This window comes from Parasteatoda tepidariorum, chromosome 9 (assembly GCF_982258835.1).
Source record: "Parasteatoda tepidariorum strain Cologne lab strain chromosome 9, Ptep-v5.0, whole genome shotgun sequence".
Taxonomy (NCBI): Eukaryota; Metazoa; Arthropoda; class Arachnida; order Araneae; family Theridiidae; genus Parasteatoda; species Parasteatoda tepidariorum.
Window position 1 is genome coordinate 34,365,795 of NC_141763.1, and position 22,297 is coordinate 34,388,091.

The 22,297-nt window shown below is 32.5% G+C and overlaps 49 non-coding genes across 49 annotated transcripts; all 49 read left to right on the forward strand.

Moving 5' to 3' along the window:
- The first annotated feature begins 9 nt into the window (after window positions 1–9).
- Window positions 10–82, forward strand: TRNAV-CAC (transfer RNA valine (anticodon CAC)). Its single transcript has one exon. It is a non-coding gene; the product is annotated as a tRNA-Val (tRNA).
- A 161-nt stretch (window positions 83–243) lies between these two features.
- TRNAV-CAC (transfer RNA valine (anticodon CAC)) lies at window positions 244–316 on the forward strand. Its single transcript has one exon. It is a non-coding gene; the product is annotated as a tRNA-Val (tRNA).
- Window positions 317–477: 161 nt separating this feature from the next.
- Window positions 478–550, forward strand: TRNAV-CAC (transfer RNA valine (anticodon CAC)). Its single transcript has one exon. It is a non-coding gene; the product is annotated as a tRNA-Val (tRNA).
- A 161-nt stretch (window positions 551–711) lies between these two features.
- Window positions 712–784, forward strand: TRNAV-CAC (transfer RNA valine (anticodon CAC)). The gene has a single exon. It is a non-coding gene; the product is annotated as a tRNA-Val (tRNA).
- Window positions 785–944: 160 nt separating this feature from the next.
- Window positions 945–1,017, forward strand: TRNAV-UAC (transfer RNA valine (anticodon UAC)). Its single transcript has one exon. It is a non-coding gene; the product is annotated as a tRNA-Val (tRNA).
- Window positions 1,018–1,382: 365 nt separating this feature from the next.
- On the forward strand, window positions 1,383–1,455 carry TRNAV-CAC (transfer RNA valine (anticodon CAC)). The gene has a single exon. It is a non-coding gene; the product is annotated as a tRNA-Val (tRNA).
- Window positions 1,456–1,616: 161 nt separating this feature from the next.
- On the forward strand, window positions 1,617–1,689 carry TRNAV-CAC (transfer RNA valine (anticodon CAC)). Its single transcript has one exon. It is a non-coding gene; the product is annotated as a tRNA-Val (tRNA).
- Window positions 1,690–2,084: 395 nt separating this feature from the next.
- Window positions 2,085–2,157, forward strand: TRNAV-CAC (transfer RNA valine (anticodon CAC)). Its single transcript has one exon. It is a non-coding gene; the product is annotated as a tRNA-Val (tRNA).
- A 160-nt stretch (window positions 2,158–2,317) lies between these two features.
- TRNAV-UAC (transfer RNA valine (anticodon UAC)) lies at window positions 2,318–2,390 on the forward strand. Its single transcript has one exon. It is a non-coding gene; the product is annotated as a tRNA-Val (tRNA).
- Window positions 2,391–2,754: 364 nt separating this feature from the next.
- TRNAV-CAC (transfer RNA valine (anticodon CAC)) lies at window positions 2,755–2,827 on the forward strand. Its single transcript has one exon. It is a non-coding gene; the product is annotated as a tRNA-Val (tRNA).
- A 395-nt stretch (window positions 2,828–3,222) lies between these two features.
- Window positions 3,223–3,295, forward strand: TRNAV-UAC (transfer RNA valine (anticodon UAC)). Its single transcript has one exon. It is a non-coding gene; the product is annotated as a tRNA-Val (tRNA).
- Window positions 3,296–3,426: 131 nt separating this feature from the next.
- Window positions 3,427–3,499, forward strand: TRNAV-CAC (transfer RNA valine (anticodon CAC)). The gene has a single exon. It is a non-coding gene; the product is annotated as a tRNA-Val (tRNA).
- A 161-nt stretch (window positions 3,500–3,660) lies between these two features.
- On the forward strand, window positions 3,661–3,733 carry TRNAV-CAC (transfer RNA valine (anticodon CAC)). The gene has a single exon. It is a non-coding gene; the product is annotated as a tRNA-Val (tRNA).
- A 161-nt stretch (window positions 3,734–3,894) lies between these two features.
- On the forward strand, window positions 3,895–3,967 carry TRNAV-CAC (transfer RNA valine (anticodon CAC)). The gene has a single exon. It is a non-coding gene; the product is annotated as a tRNA-Val (tRNA).
- Window positions 3,968–4,127: 160 nt separating this feature from the next.
- Window positions 4,128–4,200, forward strand: TRNAV-UAC (transfer RNA valine (anticodon UAC)). The gene has a single exon. It is a non-coding gene; the product is annotated as a tRNA-Val (tRNA).
- A 131-nt stretch (window positions 4,201–4,331) lies between these two features.
- On the forward strand, window positions 4,332–4,404 carry TRNAV-CAC (transfer RNA valine (anticodon CAC)). Its single transcript has one exon. It is a non-coding gene; the product is annotated as a tRNA-Val (tRNA).
- Window positions 4,405–5,003: 599 nt separating this feature from the next.
- Window positions 5,004–5,076, forward strand: TRNAV-CAC (transfer RNA valine (anticodon CAC)). Its single transcript has one exon. It is a non-coding gene; the product is annotated as a tRNA-Val (tRNA).
- A 628-nt stretch (window positions 5,077–5,704) lies between these two features.
- On the forward strand, window positions 5,705–5,777 carry TRNAV-CAC (transfer RNA valine (anticodon CAC)). The gene has a single exon. It is a non-coding gene; the product is annotated as a tRNA-Val (tRNA).
- A 394-nt stretch (window positions 5,778–6,171) lies between these two features.
- On the forward strand, window positions 6,172–6,244 carry TRNAV-UAC (transfer RNA valine (anticodon UAC)). Its single transcript has one exon. It is a non-coding gene; the product is annotated as a tRNA-Val (tRNA).
- Window positions 6,245–6,636: 392 nt separating this feature from the next.
- TRNAV-CAC (transfer RNA valine (anticodon CAC)) lies at window positions 6,637–6,709 on the forward strand. The gene has a single exon. It is a non-coding gene; the product is annotated as a tRNA-Val (tRNA).
- A 161-nt stretch (window positions 6,710–6,870) lies between these two features.
- Window positions 6,871–6,943, forward strand: TRNAV-CAC (transfer RNA valine (anticodon CAC)). The gene has a single exon. It is a non-coding gene; the product is annotated as a tRNA-Val (tRNA).
- Window positions 6,944–7,103: 160 nt separating this feature from the next.
- On the forward strand, window positions 7,104–7,176 carry TRNAV-UAC (transfer RNA valine (anticodon UAC)). Its single transcript has one exon. It is a non-coding gene; the product is annotated as a tRNA-Val (tRNA).
- Window positions 7,177–7,307: 131 nt separating this feature from the next.
- Window positions 7,308–7,380, forward strand: TRNAV-CAC (transfer RNA valine (anticodon CAC)). Its single transcript has one exon. It is a non-coding gene; the product is annotated as a tRNA-Val (tRNA).
- Window positions 7,381–7,745: 365 nt separating this feature from the next.
- On the forward strand, window positions 7,746–7,818 carry TRNAV-CAC (transfer RNA valine (anticodon CAC)). Its single transcript has one exon. It is a non-coding gene; the product is annotated as a tRNA-Val (tRNA).
- A 395-nt stretch (window positions 7,819–8,213) lies between these two features.
- On the forward strand, window positions 8,214–8,286 carry TRNAV-CAC (transfer RNA valine (anticodon CAC)). The gene has a single exon. It is a non-coding gene; the product is annotated as a tRNA-Val (tRNA).
- Window positions 8,287–8,447: 161 nt separating this feature from the next.
- On the forward strand, window positions 8,448–8,520 carry TRNAV-CAC (transfer RNA valine (anticodon CAC)). The gene has a single exon. It is a non-coding gene; the product is annotated as a tRNA-Val (tRNA).
- Window positions 8,521–8,680: 160 nt separating this feature from the next.
- TRNAV-UAC (transfer RNA valine (anticodon UAC)) lies at window positions 8,681–8,753 on the forward strand. Its single transcript has one exon. It is a non-coding gene; the product is annotated as a tRNA-Val (tRNA).
- A 131-nt stretch (window positions 8,754–8,884) lies between these two features.
- TRNAV-CAC (transfer RNA valine (anticodon CAC)) lies at window positions 8,885–8,957 on the forward strand. The gene has a single exon. It is a non-coding gene; the product is annotated as a tRNA-Val (tRNA).
- A 395-nt stretch (window positions 8,958–9,352) lies between these two features.
- Window positions 9,353–9,425, forward strand: TRNAV-CAC (transfer RNA valine (anticodon CAC)). The gene has a single exon. It is a non-coding gene; the product is annotated as a tRNA-Val (tRNA).
- Window positions 9,426–9,586: 161 nt separating this feature from the next.
- Window positions 9,587–9,659, forward strand: TRNAV-CAC (transfer RNA valine (anticodon CAC)). The gene has a single exon. It is a non-coding gene; the product is annotated as a tRNA-Val (tRNA).
- Window positions 9,660–10,024: 365 nt separating this feature from the next.
- Window positions 10,025–10,097, forward strand: TRNAV-CAC (transfer RNA valine (anticodon CAC)). The gene has a single exon. It is a non-coding gene; the product is annotated as a tRNA-Val (tRNA).
- Window positions 10,098–10,258: 161 nt separating this feature from the next.
- On the forward strand, window positions 10,259–10,331 carry TRNAV-CAC (transfer RNA valine (anticodon CAC)). The gene has a single exon. It is a non-coding gene; the product is annotated as a tRNA-Val (tRNA).
- Window positions 10,332–10,492: 161 nt separating this feature from the next.
- On the forward strand, window positions 10,493–10,565 carry TRNAV-CAC (transfer RNA valine (anticodon CAC)). The gene has a single exon. It is a non-coding gene; the product is annotated as a tRNA-Val (tRNA).
- Window positions 10,566–10,930: 365 nt separating this feature from the next.
- TRNAV-CAC (transfer RNA valine (anticodon CAC)) lies at window positions 10,931–11,003 on the forward strand. The gene has a single exon. It is a non-coding gene; the product is annotated as a tRNA-Val (tRNA).
- Window positions 11,004–11,164: 161 nt separating this feature from the next.
- On the forward strand, window positions 11,165–11,237 carry TRNAV-CAC (transfer RNA valine (anticodon CAC)). The gene has a single exon. It is a non-coding gene; the product is annotated as a tRNA-Val (tRNA).
- Window positions 11,238–11,398: 161 nt separating this feature from the next.
- TRNAV-CAC (transfer RNA valine (anticodon CAC)) lies at window positions 11,399–11,471 on the forward strand. The gene has a single exon. It is a non-coding gene; the product is annotated as a tRNA-Val (tRNA).
- Window positions 11,472–11,836: 365 nt separating this feature from the next.
- Window positions 11,837–11,909, forward strand: TRNAV-CAC (transfer RNA valine (anticodon CAC)). Its single transcript has one exon. It is a non-coding gene; the product is annotated as a tRNA-Val (tRNA).
- Window positions 11,910–12,274: 365 nt separating this feature from the next.
- On the forward strand, window positions 12,275–12,347 carry TRNAV-CAC (transfer RNA valine (anticodon CAC)). Its single transcript has one exon. It is a non-coding gene; the product is annotated as a tRNA-Val (tRNA).
- Window positions 12,348–12,508: 161 nt separating this feature from the next.
- On the forward strand, window positions 12,509–12,581 carry TRNAV-CAC (transfer RNA valine (anticodon CAC)). Its single transcript has one exon. It is a non-coding gene; the product is annotated as a tRNA-Val (tRNA).
- A 161-nt stretch (window positions 12,582–12,742) lies between these two features.
- Window positions 12,743–12,815, forward strand: TRNAV-CAC (transfer RNA valine (anticodon CAC)). The gene has a single exon. It is a non-coding gene; the product is annotated as a tRNA-Val (tRNA).
- Window positions 12,816–12,975: 160 nt separating this feature from the next.
- TRNAV-UAC (transfer RNA valine (anticodon UAC)) lies at window positions 12,976–13,048 on the forward strand. Its single transcript has one exon. It is a non-coding gene; the product is annotated as a tRNA-Val (tRNA).
- Window positions 13,049–13,179: 131 nt separating this feature from the next.
- On the forward strand, window positions 13,180–13,252 carry TRNAV-CAC (transfer RNA valine (anticodon CAC)). Its single transcript has one exon. It is a non-coding gene; the product is annotated as a tRNA-Val (tRNA).
- A 395-nt stretch (window positions 13,253–13,647) lies between these two features.
- On the forward strand, window positions 13,648–13,720 carry TRNAV-CAC (transfer RNA valine (anticodon CAC)). Its single transcript has one exon. It is a non-coding gene; the product is annotated as a tRNA-Val (tRNA).
- Window positions 13,721–13,881: 161 nt separating this feature from the next.
- Window positions 13,882–13,954, forward strand: TRNAV-CAC (transfer RNA valine (anticodon CAC)). Its single transcript has one exon. It is a non-coding gene; the product is annotated as a tRNA-Val (tRNA).
- Window positions 13,955–14,319: 365 nt separating this feature from the next.
- TRNAV-CAC (transfer RNA valine (anticodon CAC)) lies at window positions 14,320–14,392 on the forward strand. Its single transcript has one exon. It is a non-coding gene; the product is annotated as a tRNA-Val (tRNA).
- Window positions 14,393–14,553: 161 nt separating this feature from the next.
- TRNAV-CAC (transfer RNA valine (anticodon CAC)) lies at window positions 14,554–14,626 on the forward strand. Its single transcript has one exon. It is a non-coding gene; the product is annotated as a tRNA-Val (tRNA).
- A 161-nt stretch (window positions 14,627–14,787) lies between these two features.
- On the forward strand, window positions 14,788–14,860 carry TRNAV-CAC (transfer RNA valine (anticodon CAC)). The gene has a single exon. It is a non-coding gene; the product is annotated as a tRNA-Val (tRNA).
- Window positions 14,861–15,225: 365 nt separating this feature from the next.
- Window positions 15,226–15,298, forward strand: TRNAV-CAC (transfer RNA valine (anticodon CAC)). Its single transcript has one exon. It is a non-coding gene; the product is annotated as a tRNA-Val (tRNA).
- A 161-nt stretch (window positions 15,299–15,459) lies between these two features.
- TRNAV-CAC (transfer RNA valine (anticodon CAC)) lies at window positions 15,460–15,532 on the forward strand. The gene has a single exon. It is a non-coding gene; the product is annotated as a tRNA-Val (tRNA).
- The last annotated feature ends 6,765 nt before the right edge of the window (window positions 15,533–22,297 follow it).

The following is a 22,297-nucleotide window of genomic DNA, read 5'->3' on the forward strand; positions in this document are numbered from 1 at the left end:
CAATTGTGTGGTTCCGTGGTGTAGTGGTTATCACGTTCGCTTCACACGCGAAGGGTCCCCAGTTCGATCCTGGGCGAAATCAAGTGCGTAAACTTACATTTTTCTGTGAACAAATCTTTAGTTTTAATTGCAAATTGAGAAGGCCTCAAATGCATGAAATTCTAATCGTTTTCAAATTTTATGCACTTTCATTAAATATCACATATGTCATTTTAAAGTATCTGGAAAGTTACCCAATTGTGTGGTTCCGTGGTGTAGTGGTTATCACGTTCGCTTCACACGCGAAGGGTCCCCAGTTCGATCCTGGGCGAAATCAAGTGCGTAAACTTACATTTTTCTGTGAACAAATCTTTAGTTTTAATTGCAAATTGAGAAGGCCTCAAATGCATGAAATTCTAATCGTTTTCAAATTTTATGCACTTTCATTAAATATCACATATGTCATTTTAAAGTATCTGGAAAGTTACCCAATTGTGTGGTTCCGTGGTGTAGTGGTTATCACGTTCGCTTCACACGCGAAGGGTCCCCAGTTCGATCCTGGGCGAAATCAAACGCGTAAACTTACGTTTTTCTGTTAACAAATCTTTAGTTTTAATTGCAAATTAAGAATGCCTCAAATGCATGAAATTCTAATCGTTTTCAAATTTTATGCACTTTCATTAAATATCACATACGTCAATTTAATGTATCTTGAAAGTTACCCAATTGTGTGGTTCCGTGGTGTAGTGGTTATCACGTTCGCTTCACACGCGAAAGGTCCCCAGTTCGATCCTGGGCGGAATCAAGTGCGTGAAGTTACATTTTTCTGTTAACAAATCTTTAGTTTTAATTGCAAATTAAGAAAGCCTCAAATGCATGAAATTCTAATCGTTTTCAAATTTATGCAATTTCATTAAATATCACATATGTCAATTTAATGTATCTTGAAAGTTTCCGAATTGTGTGGTTCCGTGGTGTAGTGGTTATCACGTTCGCTTTACACGCGAAAGGTCCCCAGTTCGATCCTGGCCGGAATCAAATTTATAAATTTTCATTTCAAATCAAAAATTTCTCAAATGCCTGAAATTCCATTCGTTTATAAATTTTTGCATTTTCTTAAAATTGAAAATTAGTCAATGTATTATAACTTGAAAGTTACTGACAAGTGTGGTTCCGTGGTGTAGTGGTTATCACGTTCGCTTCACACGCAAAAGGTCTCCAGTTCGATCCTGGGCGGAATCAAGTGCGTAAACTTACATTTTTCGGTGAACAAATCTTTAGTTTTAATTGCAAATTAAGAAATCCTCAAATGCATGAAATTCTAATCGTTTTCAAATTTTATGCACTTTCATTAAATATCACATACGTCAATTTAATGTATCTTGAAAGTTACCCAATTGTGTGGTTCCGTGGTGTAGTGGTTATCACGTTCGCTTCACACGCGAAGGGTCCCCAGTTCGATCCTGGGCGAAATCAAGTGCGTAAACTTACATTTTTCTGTGAACAAATCTTTAGTTTTAATTGCAAATTGAGAAGGCCTCAAATGCATGAAATTCTAATCGTTTTCAAATTTTATGCACTTTCATTAAATATCACATATGTCATTTTAAAGTATCTGGAAAGTTACCCAATTGTGTGGTTCCGTGGTGTAGTGGTTATCACGTTCGCTTCACACGCGAAGGGTCCCCAGTTCGATCCTGGGCGAAATCAAGTGCGTAAACTTACATTTTTCTGTGAACAAATCTTTAGTTTTAATTGCAAATTGAGAAGGCCTCAAATGCATGAAATTCTAATCGTTTTCAAATTTTATGCACTTTGATTAAATATCACATATGTCATTTTAAAGTATCTGGAAAGTTACCCAATTGTGTGGTTCCGTGGTGTAGTGGTTATCACGTTCGCTTCACACGCGAAGGGTCCCCAGTTCGATCCTGAACGAAATCAAACGCGTAAACTTACGTTTTTCTGTTAACAAATCTTTAGTTTTAATTGCAAATTAAGAATGCCTCAAATGCATGAAATTCTAATCGTTTTCAAATTTTATGCACTTTCATTAAATATCACATACGTCAATTTAATGTATCTTGAAAGTTACCCAATTGTGTGGTTCCGTGGTGTAGTGGTTATCACGTTCGCTTCACACGCGAAAGGTCCCCGGTTCGATCCTGGGCGGAATCAAGTGCGTGAACTTACATTTTTTTGTGAACAAATCTTTAGTTTTAATTGCAAATTAAGAAAGCCTCAAATGCATGAACTTCTAATCGTTTTCAAATTTATGCAATTTCATTAAATATCACATATGTCAATTTAATGTATCTTGAAAGTTTCCGAATTGTGTGGTTCCGTGGTGTAGTGGTTATCACGTTCGCTTTACACGCGAAAGGTCCCCAGTTCGATCCTGGCCGGAATCAAATTTATAAATTTTCATTTCAAATCAAAAATTTCTCAAATGCCTGAAATTCCATTCGTTTATAAATTTTTGCATTTTCTTAAAATTGAAAATTAGTCAATGTATTATAACTTGAAAGTTACTGACAAGTGTGGTTCCGTGGTGTAGTGGTTATCACGTTCGCTTCACACGCAAAAGGTCCCCAGTTCGATCCTGGCGGAATCAAGTGCGTAAACTTACATTTTTCGGTGAACAAATCTTTAGTTTTAATTGCAAATTAAGAAATCCTCAAATGCATGAAATTCTAATCGTTTTCAAATTTTATGCACTTTCATTAAATATCACATACGTCAATTTAATGTATCTTGAAAGTTACCCAATTGTGTGGTTCCGTGGTGTAGTGGTTATCACGTTCGCTTCACACGCGAAGGGTCCCCAGTTCGATCCTGGGCGAAATCAAGTGCGTAAACTTACATTTTTCTGTGAACAAATCTTTAGTTTTAATTGCAAATTGAGAAGGCCTCAAATGCATGAAATTCTAATCGTTTTCAAACTTTATGCACTTTCATTAAATATCACATACGTCAATTTAATGTATCTTGAAAGTTACCGAATTGTGTGGTTCCGTGGTTTAGTGGTTATCACATTCGCTTCACACGCGAAAGGTCCCCAGTTCGATCCTGGACGGAATCAAGAGCGAAAACTTACATTTTTCGGTGAACAAATCTTTAGTTTTAATTGCAAATTAAGAAAGCCTCAAATGCATGAAATTCTAATCGTTTTCAAACTTTACGCACTTTCATTAAATATCACATATGTCAATTTAATGTATCTAGAAAGTTGCCGAATTGTGTGGTTCCGTGGTGTAGTGGTTATCACGTTCGTTTTACACGCGAAAGGTCCCCAGTTCGATCCTGGGCGGAATCAAATTTAAAAATTTTCATTTCAAATCAAAAATTTTTCAAATGCCTGAAATTCACTTCGTTTATAAATTTTTGCATTTTCTTAAAATTGAAAATTAGTCAATGTATTATAACTTGAAAGTTACTGACAAGCGTGGTTCCGTGGTGTAGTGGATATCACGTTCGCTTCACACGCAAAAGGTCCCCAGTTCGATCCTGGGCGGAATCAAGTGCGTAAACTTACATTTTTCGGTGAACAAATCTTTAGTTTTAATTGCAAATTAAGAAATCCTCAAATGCATGAAATTCTAATCGTTTTCAAATTTTATGCACTTTCATTAAATATCACATACGTCAATTTAATGTATCTTGAAAGTTACCCAATTGTGTGGTTCCGTGGTGTAGTGGTTATCACGTTCGCTTCACACGCGAAGGGTCCCCAGTTCGATCCTGGGCGAAATCAAGTGCGTAAACTTACATTTTTCTGTGAACAAATCTTTAGTTTTAATTGCAAATTGAGAAGGCCTCAAATGCATGAAATTCTAATCGTTTTCAAATTTTATGCACTTTCATTAAATATCACATATGTCAATTTAATGTATCTTGAAAGTTTCCGAATTGTGTGGTTCCGTGGTGTAGTGGTTATCACGTTCGCTTCACACGCGAAAGGTCCCCAGTTCGATCCTGGGCGGAATCAAGTGCGTAAACTTACATTTTTCTGTGAACAAATCTTTAGTTTTATTTGCAAATTAAGAAAGCCTCAAATGCATGAAATTCTAATCGTTTTCAAATTTATGCAATTTCATTAAATATCACATATGTCAATTTAATGTATCTTGAAAGTTTCCGAATTGTGTGGTTCCGTGGTGTAGTGGTTATCACGTTCGCTTTACACGCGAAAGGTCCCCAGTTCGATCCTGGGCGGAATCAAATTCATAAATTTTCATTTCAAATCAAAAATTTCTCAAATGCCTGAAATTCCATTCGTTTATAAATTTTTGCATTTTCTTAAAATTGAAAATTAGTCAATGTATTATAACTTGAAAGTTACTGACAAGTGTGGTTCCGTGGTGTAGTGGTTATCACGTTCGCTTCACACGCGAAAGGTCCCCAGTTCGATCCTGGGCGGAATCAAGAGCGAAAACTTACATTTCTCGGTGAACAAATCTTTAGTTTTAATTGCAAATTAAGAAAGCCTCAAATGCCTGAAATTCTAATCGTTTTCATACTTTATGCACTTTCATTAAATATCACATACGTCAATTTAATGTATCTTGAAAGTTACCGAATTGTGTGGTTCCGTGGTTTAGTGGTTATCACATTCGCTTCACACGCGAAAGGACCCCAGTTCGATCCTGGGATAAATCAAGTGCGTAAACTTACATTTTTCTGTGAACAAACCTTTAGTTTTAATTGCAAATTAAGAAAGCCTCAAATGCATGAAATTCTAATCGTTTTCAGATTTTATGCACTTTCATTAAATATCACAAATGTCAAATTAATGTATCTTGAAAGTTACCGAACTGTGTGGTTCCGTGGTGTAGTGGTTATAAGGTTCGCTTCACACGCGAAAGGTCCCCAGTTCGATCCTGGGCGGAATCAAATTTATAAATTTTCATTTCAAATCAAAAATTTTTCAAATGCCTGAAATTCACTTCGTTTATAAATTTTTGCATTTTCTTAAAATTGAAAATTAGTCAATGTATTATAACTTGAAAGTTACTGACAAGCGTGGTTCCGTGGTGTAGTGGTTATCACGTTCGCTTCACACGCGAAAGGTCCCCAGTTTGATACTGGGCGGAATCAAGTGCGTAAACTTACATTTTTCGGTGAACAAATCTTTAGTTTTAATTGCAAATTGAGAAGGCCTCAAATGCATGAAATTCTAATCGTTTTAAAATTTTATGCACTTTCATTAAATATCACATACATCAATTTAATGTATCTTGAAAGTTAACCAATTGTGTGGTTCCGTGGTGTAGTGGTTATCACGTTCGCATCACACGCGAAGGTTCCCCAGTTCGATCCTGGGCGAAATCAAGTGCGTAAACTTACATTTTTCTGTGAACAAATCTTTAGTTTTAATTGCAAATTGAGAAGGCCTCAAATGCATGAAATTCTAATCGTTTTAAAATTTTATGCACTTTCATTAAATATCACATATATCAATTTAAAGTATCTGGAAAGTTACCGAATTGTGTCGTTCCGTGGTGTAGTGGTTATCACGTTCGCTTCACACGCGAAAGGTCCCCAGTTCGATCCAGGGTGGAATCAAGTGCGTAAACTTCCATTTTTCTGTGAACAAATCTTTAGTTTTAATTGCAAATTAAGAAAGCCTCAAATGCATGAAATTCTAATCGTTTTCAAACTTATGCAATTTCATTAAATATCACATATGTCAATTTAATGTATCTTGAAAGTTTCCGAATTGTGTGGTTCCGTGGTGTAGTGGTTATCACGTTCGCTTCACACGCGAAGGGTCCCCAGTTCGATCCTGGGCGAAATCAAGTGCGTAAACTTACATTTTTCTGTGAACAAATCTTTAGTTTTAATTGCAAATTGAGAAGGCCTCAAATGCATGAAATTCTAATCGTTTTCAAACTTTATGCACTTTCATTAAATATCACATACGTCAATTTAATGTATCTTGAAAGTTACCGAATTGTGTGGTTCCGTGGTTTAGTGGTTATCACATTCGCTTCACACGCGAAAGGTCCCCAGTTCGATCCTGGACGGAATCAAGAGCGAAAACTTACATTTTTCGGTGAACAAATCTTTAGTTTTAATTGCAAATTAAGAAAGCCTCAAATGCATGAAATTCTAATCGTTTTCAAACTTATGCAATTTCATTAAATATCACATATGTCAATTTAATGTATCTAGAAAGTTAACCAATTGTGTGGTTCCGTGGTGTAGTGGTTATCACGTTCGCTTTACACGCGAAGGGTCCCCAGTTCGATCCTGGGCGAAATCAAGTGCGTAAACTTACATTTTTCTGTGAACAAATCTTTAGTTTTAATTGCAAATTGAGAAGGCCTCAAATGCATGAAATTCTAATCGTTTTCAAATTTTATGCACTTTCATTAAATATCACATATGTCAATTTAATGTATCTTGAAAGTTACCGAATTATGTGGTTCCGTGGTGCAGTGGTTATCAGGTTCCCTTCGCACGCGTAAGGTCCCCAGTTCGATCCTGGGCGGAATTAAGTGCGTAAACTTACATTTTTCTGTGAACAAATTAGTTTTAATAGCAAATTAAGAAAGCCTCAAAGGCATGAAATTCTAATCGTTTTCAAATTTTATGCACTTTTATTAAATAACACATATGTCAAATTAATGTATCTTGAAAGTTATCGAATTGTGTGGTTCCGTGGTGTAGTGGTTATCACGTTCGCTTCACACACGAAAGGTCCCCAGTTCGATCCTGGGCGGAATCAAACGCGTAAACTTACATTTTTCTGTTAACAAATCTTTAGTTTTAATTGCAAATTAAGAATGCCTCAAATGCATGAAATTTTAATCGTTTTCAAATTTTATGCACTTTTATTAAATATCACATATGTCAATTTAATGTATCTGGAAAGTTACCGAATTGTGTGGTTCCGTGGTGTAGTGGTTATCACGTTCGCTTCACACGCGAAAGGTCCCCAGTTCGATCCTGGGCGGAATCAAGTGCGTAAACTTACATTTTTCTGTGAACAAATCTTTAGTTTTATTTGCAAATTAAGAAAGCCTCAAATGCATGAAATTCTAATCGTTTTCAAATTTATGCAATTTCATTAAATATCACATATGTCAATTTAATGTATCTTGAAAGTTTCCGAATTGTGTGGTTCCGTGGTGTAGTGGTTATCACGTTCGCTTTACACGCGAAAGGTCCCCAGTTCGATCCTGGGCGGAATCAAATTTATAAATTTTCATTTCAAATCAAAAATTTCTCAAATGCCTGAAATTCCATTCGTTTATAAATTTTTGCATTTTCTTAAAATTGAAAATTAGTCAATGTATTATAACTTGAAAGTTACTGACAAGTGTGGTTCCGTGGTGTAGTGGTTATCACGTTCGCTTCACACGCGAAAGGTCCCCAGTTCGATCCTGGGCGGAATCAAGAGCGAAAACTTACTTTTCTCGGTGAACAAATCTTTAGTTTTAATTGCAAATTAAGAAAGCCTCAAATGCATGAAATTCTAATCGTTTTCAAACTTTATGCACTTTCATTAAATATCACAAATGTCAAATTAATGTATCTTGAAAGTTACCGAACTGTGTGGTTCCGTGGTGTAGAGGTTATCACGTTCGCTTCACACGCGAAAGGTCCCCAGTTTTATCCTGGGCGGAATCAAATTTATAAATTTTCATTTCAAATCAAAAATTTTTCAAATGCCTGAAATTCACTTCGTTTATAAATTTTTGCATTTTCTTAAAATTGAAAATTAGTCAATGTATTATAACTTGAAAGTTACTGACAAGTGTGGTTCCGTGGTGTAGTGGTTATCACGTTCGCTTCACACGCGAAAGGTCCCCAGTTCGATCCTGGGCGGAATCAAGAGCGAAAACTTACATTTCTCGGTGAACAAATCTTTAGTTTTAATTGCAAATTAAGAAAGCCTCAAATGCATGAAATTCTAATCGTTTTCAAACTTTATGCACTTTCATTAAATATCACATATGTCAATTTAATGTATCTTGGAAGTTACCGAATTATGTGGTTCCGTGGTGCAGTGGTTATCAGGTTCCCTTCGCACGCGTAAGGTCCCCAGTTCGATCCTGGGCGGAATTAAGTGCGTAAACTTACATTTTTCTGTGAACAAATCTTTAGTTTTAATAGCAAATTAAGAAAGCCTCAAAGGCATGAAATTCTAATCGTTTTCAAATTTTATGCACTTTTATTAAATAACACATATGTCAAATTAATGTATCTTGAAAGTTATCGAATTGTGTGGTTCCGTGGTGTAGTGGTTATCACGTTCGCTTCACACACGAAAGGTCCCCAGTTCGATCCTGGGCGGAATCAAGTGCGTAAACTTACATTTTTCTGTGAACAAATCTTTAGTTTTAATTGCAAATTGAGAAGGCCTCAAATGCAAGAAATTCTAATCGTTTTCAAATTTTATGCACTTTCATTAAATATCACATATGTCAATTTAAAGTATCTGGAAAGTTACCGAATTGTGTGGTTCCGTGGTGTAGTGGTTATCACGTTCGCTTCACACGCGAAAGGTCCCCAGTTCGATCCTGGGTGGAATCAAGTGCGTAAACTTACATTTTTCAGTGAACAAATCTTTAGTTTTAATTGCAAATTAAGAAAGCCTCAAATGCATGAAATTCTAATCGTTTTCAAATTTATGCAATTTCATTAAATATCACATATGTCAATTTAATGTATCTTGAAAGTTTCCGAATTGTGTGGTTCCGTGGTGTAGTGGTTATCACGTTCGCTTTACACGCGAAAGGTCCCCAGTTCGATCCTGGGCGGAATCAAATTTATAAATTTTCATTTCAAATCAAAAATTTCTCAAATGCCTGAAATTCCATTCGTTTATAAATTTTTGCATTTTCTTAAAATTGAAAATTAGTCAATGTATTATAACTTGAAAGTTACTGACAAGTGTGGTTCCGTGGTGTAGTGGTTATCACGTTCGCTTCACACGCGAAAGGTCCCCAGTTCGATCCTGGGCGGAATCAAGAGCGAAAACTTACATTTTTCGGTGAACAAATCTTTAGTTTTAATTGCAAATTAAGAAAGCCTCAAATGCATGAAATTCTAATCGTTTTCAAACTTTATGCACTTTCATTAAATATCACATACGTCAATTTAATGTATCTTGAAAGTTACCGAATTGTGTGGTTCCGTGGTTTAGTGGTTATCACGTTCGCTTCACACGCGAAAGGTCCCCAGTTCGATCCTGGGCTAAATCAAGTGCGTAAACTTACATTTTTCTGTGAACAAACCTTTAGTTTTAATTGCAAATTAAGAAAGCCTCAAATGCATGAAATTCTAATCGTTTTCAAATTTTATGCACTTCCATTAAATATCACAAATGTCAAATTAATGTATCTTGAATGTTACCGAACTGTGTGGTTCCGTGGTGTAGTGGTTATCACGTTCGCTTCACACGCGAAAGGTCCCCAGTTCGATCCTAGGCGGAATCAAATGCGTAAACTTACAATTTTCTGTGAACAAATCTTTAGTTTTAATTGCAAATTAAGAATGCCTCAAATGCATGAAATTTTAATCGTTTTCAAATTTTATGCACTTTTATTAAATATCACATATGTCAATTTAATGTATCTGGAAAGTTACCGAATTGTGTGGTTCCGTGGTGTAGTGGTTATCACGTTCGCTTCACACGCGAAAGGTCCCCAGTTCGATCCTGGGCGGAATCAAATTTATAAATTTTCATTTCAAATCAAAAATTTCTCAAATGCCTGAAATTCCATTCGCTTATAAATTTTTGCATTTTCATAAAATTGAAAATTAGTCAATGTATTATAACTTGAAAGTTACTGACAAGCGTGGTTCCGTGGTGTAGTGGTTATCACGTTTGCTTCACACGCGAAAGGTCCCCAGTTCGATCCTGGGCGAAAGCAAGTGCGTAAACTTACGTTTTTCTGTGAACAAATCTTTAGTTTTAATTGTAAATTAAGAAAGCCTCAAATGCATGAAATTCTAATCGTTTTCAAATTTTATGCACTTTCATTAAATATCACATACGTCAATTTAATGTATCTTGAAAGTTACCCAATTGTGTGGTTCCGTGGTGTAGTGGTTATCACGTTCGCTTCACACGCGAAGGGTCCCCAGTTCGATCCTGGGCGAAATCAAGTGCGTAAACTTACATTTTTCTGTGAACAAATCTTTAGTTTTAATTGCAAATTGAGAAGGCCTCAAATGCATGAAATTCTAATCGTTTTCAAATTTTATGCGCTTTTATTAAATATCACATATGTCAATTTAATGTATCTGGAAAGTTACCGAATTGTGTGGTTCCGTGGTGTAGTGGTTATCACGTTCGCTTCACACGCGAAAGGTCCCCAGTTCGATCCTGGGCGGAATCAAGTGCGTAAACTTACATTTTTCTGTGAACAAATCTTTAGTTTTAATTGCAAATTAAGAATGCCTCAAATGCATGAAATTTTAATCGTTTTCAAATTTTATGCACTTTTATTAAATATCACATATGTCAATTTAATGTATCTGGAAAGTTACCGAATTGTGTGGTTCCGTGGTGTAGTGGTTATCACGTACGCTTCACACGCGAAAGGTCCCCAGTTCGATCCTGGGCGGAATCAAATTTATAAATTTTCATTTCAAATCAAAAATTTCTCAAATGCCTGAAATTCCATTCGTTTATAAATTTTTGCATTTTCTTAAAATTGAAAATTAGTCAATGTATTATAACTTGAAAGTTACGGACAAGCGTGGTTCCGTGGTGTAGTGGTTATCACGTTTGCTTCACACGCGAAAGGTCCCCAGTTCGATCCTGGGCGAAAGCAAGTGCGTAAACTTACGTTTTTCTGTGAACAAATCTTTAGTTTTAATTGTAAATTAAGAAAGCCTCAAATGCATGAAATTCTAATCGTTTTCAAATTTTATGCACTTTCATTAAATATCACATACGTCAATTTAATGTATCTTGAAAGTTACCCAATTGTGTGGTTCCGTGGTGTAGTGGTTATCACGTTCGCTTCACACGCGAAGGGTCCCCAGTTCGATCCTGGGCGAAATCAAGTGCGTAAACTTACATTTTTCTGTGAACAAATCTTTAGTTTTAATTGCAAATTGAGAAGGCCTCAAATGCATGAAATTCTAATCGTTTTCAAATTTTATGCGCTTTTATTAAATATCACATATGTCAATTTAATGTATCTGGAAAGTTACCGAATTGTGTGGTTCCGTGGTGTAGTGGTTATCACGTTCGCTTCACACGCGAAAGGTCCCCAGTTCGATCCTGGGCGGAATCAAGTGCGTAAACTTACATTTTTCTGTGAACAAATCTTTAGTTTTAATTGCAAATTAAGAATGCCTCAAATGCATGAAATTTTAATCGTTTTCAAATTTTATGCACTTTTATTAAATATCACATATGTCAATTTAATGTATCTGGAAAGTTACCGAATTGTGTGGTTCCGTGGTGTAGTGGTTATCACGTTCGCTTCACACGCGAAAGGTCCCCAGTTCGATCCTGGGCGGAATCAAATTTATAAATTTTCATTTCAAATCAAAAATTTCTCAAATGCCTGAAATTCCATTCGTTTATAAATTTTTGCATTTTCTTAAAATTGAAAATTAGTCAATGTATTATAACTTGAAAGTTACTGACAAGCGTGGTTCCGTGGTGGAGTGGTTATCACGTTTGCTTCACACGCGAAAGGTCCCCAGTTCGATCCTGGGCGAAAGCATGTGCGTAAACTTACGTTTTTCTGTGAACAAATCTTTAGTTTTAATTGTAAATTAAGAAAGCCTCAAATGCATGAAATTCTAATCGTTTTCAAATTTTATGCACTTTCATTAAATATCACAAATGTCAAATTACTGTATCTTGAAAGTTACCGAACTGTGTGGTTCCGTGGTGTAGAGGTTATCACGTTCGCTTCACACGCGAAAGGTCCCCAGTTCGATCCTGGGCGGAATCAAGAGCGAAAACTTACATTTCTCGGTGAACAAATCTTTAGTTTTAATTGCAAATTAAGAAAGCCTCAAATGCATGAAATTCTAATCGTTTTCAAACTTTATGCACTTTCATTAAATATCACAAATGTCAAATTAATGTATCTTGAAAGTTACCGAACTGTGTGGTTCCGTGGTGTAGAGGTTATCACGTTCGCTTCACACGCGAAAGGTCCCCAGTTTTATCCTGGGCGGAATCAAATTTATAAATTTTCATTTCAAATCAAAAATTTTTCAAATGCCTGAAATTCACTTCGTTTATAAATTTTTGCATTTTCTTAAAATTGAAAATTAGTCAATGTATTATAACTTGAAAGTTACTGACAAGTGTGGTTCCGTGGTGTAGTGGTTATCACGTTCGCTTCACACGCGAAAGGTCCCCAGTTCGATCCTGGGCGGAATCAAGAGCGAAAACTTACATTTCTCGGTGAACAAATCTTTAGTTTTAATTGCAAATTAAGAAAGCCTCAAATGCATGAAATTCTAATCGTTTTCAAACTTTATGCACTTTCATTAAATATCACATATGTCAATTTAATGTATCTTGGAAGTTACCGAATTATGTGGTTCCGTGGTGTAGTGGTTATCACGTTCGCTTCACACACGAAAGGTCCCCAGTTCGATCCTGGGCGGAATCAAGTGCGTAAACTTACATTTTTCTGTGAACAAATCTTTAGTTTTAATTGCAAATTGAGAAGGCCTCAAATGCAAGAAATTCTAATCGTTTTCAAATTTTATGCACTTTCATTAAATATCACATATGTCAATTTAAAGTATCTGGAAAGTTACCGAATTGTGTGGTTCCGTGGTGTAGTGGTTATCACGTTCGCTTCACACGCGAAAGGTCCCCAGTTCGATCCTGGGTGGAATCAAGTGCGTAAACTTACATTTTTCAGTGAACAAATCTTTAGTTTTAATTGCAAATTAAGAAAGCCTCAAATGCATGAAATTCTAATCGTTTTCAAATTTATGCAATTTCATTAAATATCACATATGTCAATTTAATGTATCTTGAAAGTTTCCGAATTGTGTGGTTCCGTGGTGTAGTGGTTATCACGTTCGCTTTACACGCGAAAGGTCCCCAGTTCGATCCTGGGCGGAATCAAATTTATAAATTTTCATTTCAAATCAAAAATTTCTCAAATGCCTGAAATTCCATTCGTTTATAAATTTTTGCATTTTCTTAAAATTGAAAATTAGTCAATGTATTATAACTTGAAAGTTACTGACAAGTGTGGTTCCGTGGTGTAGTGGTTATCACGTTCGCTTCACACGCGAAAGGTCCCCAGTTCGATCCTGGGCGGAATCAAGAGCGAAAACTTACATTTTTCGGTGAACAAATCTTTAGTTTTAATTGCAAATTAAGAAAGCCTCAAATGCATGAAATTCTAATCGTTTTCAAACTTTATGCACTTTCATTAAATATCACATACGTCAATTTAATGTATCTTGAAAGTTACCGAATTGTGTGGTTCCGTGGTTTAGTGGTTATCACGTTCGCTTCACACGCGAAAGGTCCCCAGTTCGATCCTGGGCTAAATCAAGTGCGTAAACTTACATTTTTCTGTGAACAAACCTTTAGTTTTAATTGCAAATTAAGAAAGCCTCAAATGCATGAAATTCTAATCGTTTTCAAATTTTATGCACTTCCATTAAATATCACAAATGTCAAATTAATGTATCTTGAATGTTACCGAACTGTGTGGTTCCGTGGTGTAGTGGTTATCACGTTCGCTTCACACGCGAAAGGTCCCCAGTTCGATCCTAGGCGGAATCAAATGCGTAAACTTACAATTTTCTGTGAACAAATCTTTAGTTTTAATTGCAAATTAAGAATGCCTCAAATGCATGAAATTTTAATCGTTTTCAAATTTTATGCACTTTTATTAAATATCACATATGTCAATTTAATGTATCTGGAAAGTTACCGAATTGTGTGGTTCCGTGGTGTAGTGGTTATCACGTTCGCTTCACACGCGAAAGGTCCCCAGTTCGATCCTGGGCGGAATCAAATTTATAAATTTTCATTTCAAATCAAAAATTTCTCAAATGCCTGAAATTCCATTCGCTTATAAATTTTTGCATTTTCATAAAATTGAAAATTAGTCAATGTATTATAACTTGAAAGTTACTGACAAGCGTGGTTCCGTGGTGTAGTGGTTATCACGTTTGCTTCACACGCGAAAGGTCCCCAGTTCGATCCTGGGCGAAAGCAAGTGCGTAAACTTACGTTTTTCTGTGAACAAATCTTTAGTTTTAATTGTAAATTAAGAAAGCCTCAAATGCATGAAATTCTAATCGTTTTCAAATTTTATGCACTTTCATTAAATATCACATACGTCAATTTAATGTATCTTGAAAGTTACCCAATTGTGTGGTTCCGTGGTGTAGTGGTTATCACGTTCGCTTCACACGCGAAGGGTCCCCAGTTCGATCCTGGGCGAAATCAAGTGCGTAAACTTACATTTTTCTGTGAACAAATCTTTAGTTTTAATTGCAAATTGAGAAGGCCTCAAATGCATGAAATTCTAATCGTTTTCAAATTTTATGCGCTTTTATTAAATATCACATATGTCAATTTAATGTATCTGGAAAGTTACCGAATTGTGTGGTTCCGTGGTGTAGTGGTTATCACGTTCGCTTCACACGCGAAAGGTCCCCAGTTCGATCCTGGGCGGAATCAAGTGCGTAAACTTACATTTTTCTGTGAACAAATCTTTAGTTTTAATTGCAAATTAAGAATGCCTCAAATGCATGAAATTTTAATCGTTTTCAAATTTTATGCACTTTTATTAAATATCACATATGTCAATTTAATGTATCTGGAAAGTTACCGAATTGTGTGGTTCCGTGGTGTAGTGGTTATCACGTACGCTTCACACGCGAAAGGTCCCCAGTTCGATCCTGGGCGGAATCAAATTTATAAATTTTCATTTCAAATCAAAAATTTCTCAAATGCCTGAAATTCCATTCGTTTATAAATTTTTGCATTTTCTTAAAATTGAAAATTAGTCAATGTATTATAACTTGAAAGTTACGGACAAGCGTGGTTCCGTGGTGTAGTGGTTATCACGTTTGCTTCACACGCGAAAGGTCCCCAGTTCGATCCTGGGCGAAAGCAAGTGCGTAAACTTACGTTTTTCTGTGAACAAATCTTTAGTTTTAATTGTAAATTAAGAAAGCCTCAAATGCATGAAATTCTAATCGTTTTCAAATTTTATGCACTTTCATTAAATATCACATACGTCAATTTAATGTATCTTGAAAGTTACCCAATTGTGTGGTTCCGTGGTGTAGTGGTTATCACGTTCGCTTCACACGCGAAGGGTCCCCAGTTCGATCCTGGGCGAAATCAAGTGCGTAAACTTACATTTTTCTGTGAACAAATCTTTAGTTTTAATTGCAAATTGAGAAGGCCTCAAATGCATGAAATTCTAATCGTTTTCAAATTTTATGCGCTTTTATTAAATATCACATATGTCAATTTAATGTATCTGGAAAGTTACCGAATTGTGTGGTTCCGTGGTGTAGTGGTTATCACGTTCGCTTCACACGCGAAAGGTCCCCAGTTCGATCCTGGGCGGAATCAAGTGCGTAAACTTACATTTTTCTGTGAACAAATCTTTAGTTTTAATTGCAAATTAACCCTCTGATTCCGATCGAGTCCTAGAATTTGTGTCCCTTCATTACGGGAGTTTTCTGAAAGCAGTTTCTATGATTGAACTCGTCCAAAACTATCTTCCTGTGAGGGGTTGAGGAGGGGTCATCGTTTTCTCGCAGTTGAGTATTCAAAATCACTCATGCGGCAAAGGAGGGGAATTGTTGACAAATTAGAACATTTACATGAAATATAAGTTTTCCGAAAATAAAAGTTTAGCACCTTATTGGCGATTTTCAAGTAGAGGAGTAATAAATTATACTTTAATTTTTTTCTTTCTTTTATTTATTTCGTTCTTTTTTCCTTTTTTTCTATTCTTTCGAAATTTTAAATAAGAGAGGAAGACTCTTTTGATAAGTGCCGAATATTCAAATTATCTCATCCGTTTAATTTTTGTATAAGTACAGCGATTTATTAATTTTATTTAATGTAACATGGTTTATGAAATCTAATATTATGATTGCGTTATCTTTAAATTTATTTCTTAAATAAAGAAATTAATACTAAACGGTTCCGAGTTATATTTTAGTAAATTTAAGAGTATTAGCTTTTAAAATAAATCAATAATAAGAAACGGCTTCTGAAACATATCTTTCATTTTATTAAGTGTCCTGGCCGAAAATAAAAATTAAGATGCATGCAATATAATTGTTCACGACTTGCTTCTTAATTCAAATCAACATTGTTCAAATTGACAGGATTTGCAATCATAATTACTTTACTGAAGAATACAGTTGAATAAAAATATAAAAATTATAATAGTAATTATTATTCTTGTATGTTCATAAATCAGTCATTCATATGTAGCGGGATTGATATAATTAAAAGTATTTCTTTAGAATAAATTATTTTTATAGATTGTCATAATTATAAAGAGTAAAATCTACTTACTGAAATTAAAAAAGTTTTTTTATAATTTCGACAGTAATTTATACTGAAATATAAAACATTTTAAGCATATTTATTTTGTGCGTTTTTTATTTTATTTTTCTCTGCATCTATATTTATATGGATCTATATTTATATACACCTATAACTATCAATTTATGAGTTTGTGTTTCGTATTAATTAGGACTGTTAGTGCATTTTAAAATTTGGACAGAAGATGAAAGAAACTAATCTACCACTCATCTTAAAAATTCTCTAAAAAATTTAATTACATCGTTCAAGAGTTCGAAAAATAGAATTTACTCATTGGTTTTACAGATACCTTTGCTATAAATTAAACAATAATTCAACAATTTTAAATATATGTATTTTTATAATATATATATTTTAAAGATAAAACATCAGTAATGTTTGCTAGCTCATAGCTCTATTTAATTATAAAAAGTGTTTATTGCACGATATTTTCAAGTGTTATCTTTTAATGTCAGATAAACCCAATGATGAACAAAACTATGGTTGACTGCGTCTCGAAATTAGTAAGTTTTCCGAAATCGCATGTTTATTTTGTTCAAAGTTATATTTTTAAAATATTTTTCTATAATACAAAATAATTTAAAATCAATATAAGTGGAACAAAAAAAAAGATTATGTTCTGAAAGTCACAATAAATGAAGATATATATATATATATATATATATATATATATATATATATATATATATATATATATATATATATATATATATATATATATATATATATATATATATATATATATATATATATATATATATATATATATATTAACATAATAATAATAATTAACTTAACTTTTATAGAAATGTTATAATAGATCATATTTTTGGGTTTTTAGGAAACTTTTTAGGAACAAAAAAAATTTGAATATTGTTTCAGGAAATTCTAGTATTTTCTTTTAGGACATTTAATTTTTCCCAATTTTTCGTTAAAATGTATTTTTTATTTTAAAAAAATTGAAAATAATGTGACTATAATATTTTTTGTAAACATTGCTCATTAACCTCACCCCTTTTGTTAGAAAAATGAGACCTCAAACTTCCTTCTTCTTCCTTTCGTAATACTTAATACTTTCGTAATTACTTCGCTTACGTAATACTTAAACCGAATATTTAGCCTTAGTCGTTACATTTAAAGCTAAGTTACATTAGCGGTTGATTTATAATCTAAGATTCAATTTTGATTAACAAAAAAAACTGTCTTTAGATACTAGGTTGATTTTCTAATAAATCTTTAAGTAAAGTAGAAAAGAAGGAAATGTGCAACGCGTTTTTCTACAATAGAGTGTGACAAAAGGTGTCATGTTATAGTGCTGCCTTTTCAGGAACACGGCTGGAATTCACCGATTAGCTTAGGTAAAAGAGAACCGCTAAATATTCCCTGCTTCTGTTCTCAGAAAAGTTGAATGGGCTCTTCCTTCCATCTGTCTCTCTCTCTCCTGTCATATAGTCTAAGAGCAACTCAGTTTTAGAATTATCAGTTTCTTACCGAAACAGAGATAATATGATAGATAAAAAAATTAAAATAATCTAAATATAAATAAAAAAAATAGAAAGATGATTGGGAGAATAAAAAAAGAATCGGAATTTTAGCAATTTTTCTCGAATAGGAAAGATGGAAACGAATTTTAAAAAAATCGTTTCGGTGCTAAATATCTTTAATAAATTTTGACGCTTTATTGAGAATTGTTACAATACGAAATAAGATTATTAAATCTAACATTCAATTCCCTATATTATACACAGGCTACTCTATATAAAACATAAAAAGAAATGTTCATTTTATTTTATTTTATTTATTATTCACACTTATATATTTTTTGAAAAGGAAAGCTTTCCAGAAATATATAATGTTTTGAACATCTGGTGGAAATTTGACAATTGAAACATGTATAAGGCGTAACTTCTCTTTATATATATGATCATAGAAAATAAAAATAGTTTAAAAATAATTAGACTTGAAATTTAAAAAAAAAAACTGAAAACAAATTTTGAAAGTAAAATAACCTAAAAGTCCAAGTCACAGGGAAATATTTTTTCCAAGATTTACGATGTTAATATTAAAAATAAAATATTATGTTCATAAATTTGGCATTATGTTTATAAATATTATGTTTAAAATGGGGCATCGAGGCAGATAAAGTTTTAAAAAATGTACGTATTTTAGAATCAAATACATAGTTAATGAAGCTCACGAGCTGTGTTTTGTCAGCGATGGCATGATCGCGGCAATATGGTCACTATTGCGCACAAACCACCTTTACTTCCTAGACAAGCTGCTACTTGGTACTCATCCCTCCAAAACTGGGTGGGTTTCCAGTCACCAGCTCGGATCAATAATATTACTATCATTAAAAATATTGCATTTTATTTTTTATTTCAAATCTAAAAAAATTAAAATGCTTTATTTGCTGAGAATTTTCAATTTTTAGATAATAGCGCATTTCGTTTTTATTATAGCAAAAGTTTATTACATAAAGCTGGTTAAATTTATTACATGAAGTTCCCCGGTATTAGAAATGTCATTTATTGCTACAGTAAATTTAAAATACTTACTGAGATGCGGAGAAAATTTAGTGCTTTCGTATTTGTCTTGATTCGTCCCTGTCTATATTGATTAATTATTTTTTTTATTAATTACAGATTCCACAGTCCTGGTAAAATAGAAATCCTTTTGTCCTAAGAGTTTTCTTAAAGCGAATGAAAATTACCTGAACTTAAACTTATATTTTAAGAATCATTTTATGATTAAGATGAATATGGTGTAATACTTTTTTTGTGTGGTTATTTTTTATATGTGGATACATTCCAAATGTTTAAGATTTCACTGTTGATAATTATTTTATTTTGATAATTATAAAAAGTAAGTTACTAAAACATTAATTTACTTAATTATTTCAAACCAGACCATATGTTATAATAAGGTCGTGTAAGTTTTACCCGAAATTTCAATTGGGAAAAACTTCAATCTTTCTTTCAACATAACAAAATTCCGTTTTTTTTCCCTATGAAATATGTAATAATCAAAGTAATATGTTCGCTAATGCTTAATGAGTTAGCACACGATTTCACTGTAAATGCAGAAGTATTTCCCTTTCTGTGATGCCGATAGCACACAAAGGGGAGTGGTGGATGGTATAACTCGGTTATAAGTGTCAAGAGCTATATTTTGTTGTATATTATTATCCTTTCAAGAACGTGTATTGTGTAGTTTTTACAATACTTATTTACTTGTTGACAGCCTGTTTAAAAATAATGATTCCGGTGAATTCTATAATATGATACAGGAAATGCTTTCGTATTGCAAGGAATTAGTTACTTTCTTCCATTCGCCATGCTTTTTCTTTCTAGTAATATTCTCTTGAAGTGCTTACTACAAGAACTCAAGAACAATAGATGGTTTATTTTTAATTCTATTTATTAATTTATTTTCAAATTCAATGTAATTGCAAAAAATATTTAATTTTTACGGAAACAGGGGAAGTAAGATGCAACAAATAACTAACGAGTTTTGTTTTCAAAATATTTAGGAAAATTCAAAAATTAATGAATTTATTTTCATGTTGATTTTTATTCCTTATATCTTGGTCTTACGATATAAAAGTCCATTCATTCTAAAAAACAAAAGCAAGAAAAACAACAAAAAAAACAGGTTTTTTCCTTTTAAATATTATACTTACACCTAATAATATGAATTGTGTGAATAAATAACTAAGCAGAAACAATTTTTTTCATAGTTTTATGTTTTCATTTTGATTTAATCCGTAATCGTTATAAATATTATGATTTGATAATGGCAAAAATCCTCTATATTTACCCATTTGTAACATCACTGATTGCTAACTTTAAAGTCAGTTTCGGTGGTTAATGTAATTTGTTGTTAAAAGTTCTTTTTCCCTTAAAAAAATCCTTTTTAATATATGTATTGGAGTTGTAACTGTTGTTTTCACAATTAAGCTGTTTTTACAGTAGGATGTTTTTTCCCAAATAATGAAAAATAATAATTAAGTAAATAACTAAAAAATAATAATTTACTACAAATTTGTGCAATCCATGTCCTGATTTCTTTTAAAAACTAAATTTAAGGATTATAAAATCAATCAATAAAATCAATCTGCTCAATTTTTATATAATAAATTTTAATAACACTTATAATAAATTTTAAACATATTTCTTTATATAGTACTGATGCAAATGAATCCGCATTTGATTTAATTTTTTACCAAAAATAGTAATAATAATCACAGAATAGCCTGGAAATTACTTCGTTTTCTCTTTTAGTGCAAAAATAGTACTGTTGTAGCATGAATAATAGTACTGTTATTGTTCTCGTAACAAAATATTTCTAGATCTCAACCATGTTCTTAGTATACACTCAGTACTTCAAATTATTTATAATCGCGATAGTATGATGGTCAATCTGAATTCAAATTATGCTTCCTGTTCATTCGATATTGTTACTATTGATGCATATTTTTCAAGAACTAAATAATTTCCACTGAGCTTTTAAAATTTGACTAATCAGGAATTCAAGCTGATCCAGACCAGATTAATTTTTAAATCACATTAAATTATCTACAAAAAGACCAAATTTACGAAAGGCTAACTTTTAATTGTGTATTAATATGAATATATTATATAATAAATAATAAATCATATTAAATTGTATGACTGAGTCTGTAATTATATGATTATATCAAGTTATTTATACTTTTTCTGGTACCCTGAGATGCTTACCGTGATTTAGCAAGCCTTGAATTTTAAAATTTTATGTCAAAAACATCTAACTTATAGTTAAAGAACAAGTTTTTTTCCCCCTTCTATAGTGATTAGAAAGATTAGTCGAGAAGCTTTTTCGTATCAAATATTCGTGGATTTTAACTATTCTGGTTTTAAACAACTTTTATTTGATTCTGATTTTAAATAACTCTTATTAATTCTTCGCTGAAGGTTCGTTTGAAAAAAGGCAGGTAAAATAATTTAAAAAATAACATCCCTTGTTCCGTTTAAATTTTTTGCTTTTAGTAAATCCGTAAATATAATATTAATAAATTTATTACATGCATTGAAAGAAAATAAATATAATATAAATATGAAGTAAAATAAAATGAAACTTTTATTAATATTTCGCGCCATATCTATTAATCATTATTTTCGTATTTCTATTAAACGAAAAAATCTTGAAAATTATAAAATTGTGTAAAGTTCTTATAATCAGATTTTTTGTTTAATATTTTGATGAATAAATCCTCGATTAATAAAAATTTAAAGAATCACTTATCTGATAAAATGGAAAGAAAATGAAGAAAAAATTTATTATTCAAAGAATCTTTATTATATTCTTTGCCGAAAAACTATAAAAAGTTTTATAACAATTGAAATCTGTAAAAATTTAGGTAACTAAAACAATATAAAAGCACTGAATTTTTTTTTTTTTTTTTTAATATTATTATAATTTTTTTTTACTTTATTTATTTATTTGTTTTTAATGATAACAAAATGCGGATAAAAAAAATAAAACATTATTTGAAGTAGATTATTATCGAATAATCATAATCTTAGATTACATATTTTTAATAATGTTATTTAAGAAAAAAAAACATTGCTTAAGAAAAAGCTTCTTAGTTGTGCTTTACAAAATAGTTTTCAATGTAAGTAAAATGATAGTATTGGCGTTTTTCTTGAAGGCCAAATTTCAAAGCAAAAAGCAACCCATTCAGAAGAAACTTAGGGGAAGGATAATAGTTTGAGTAATTGAAATAAACTGCCAACC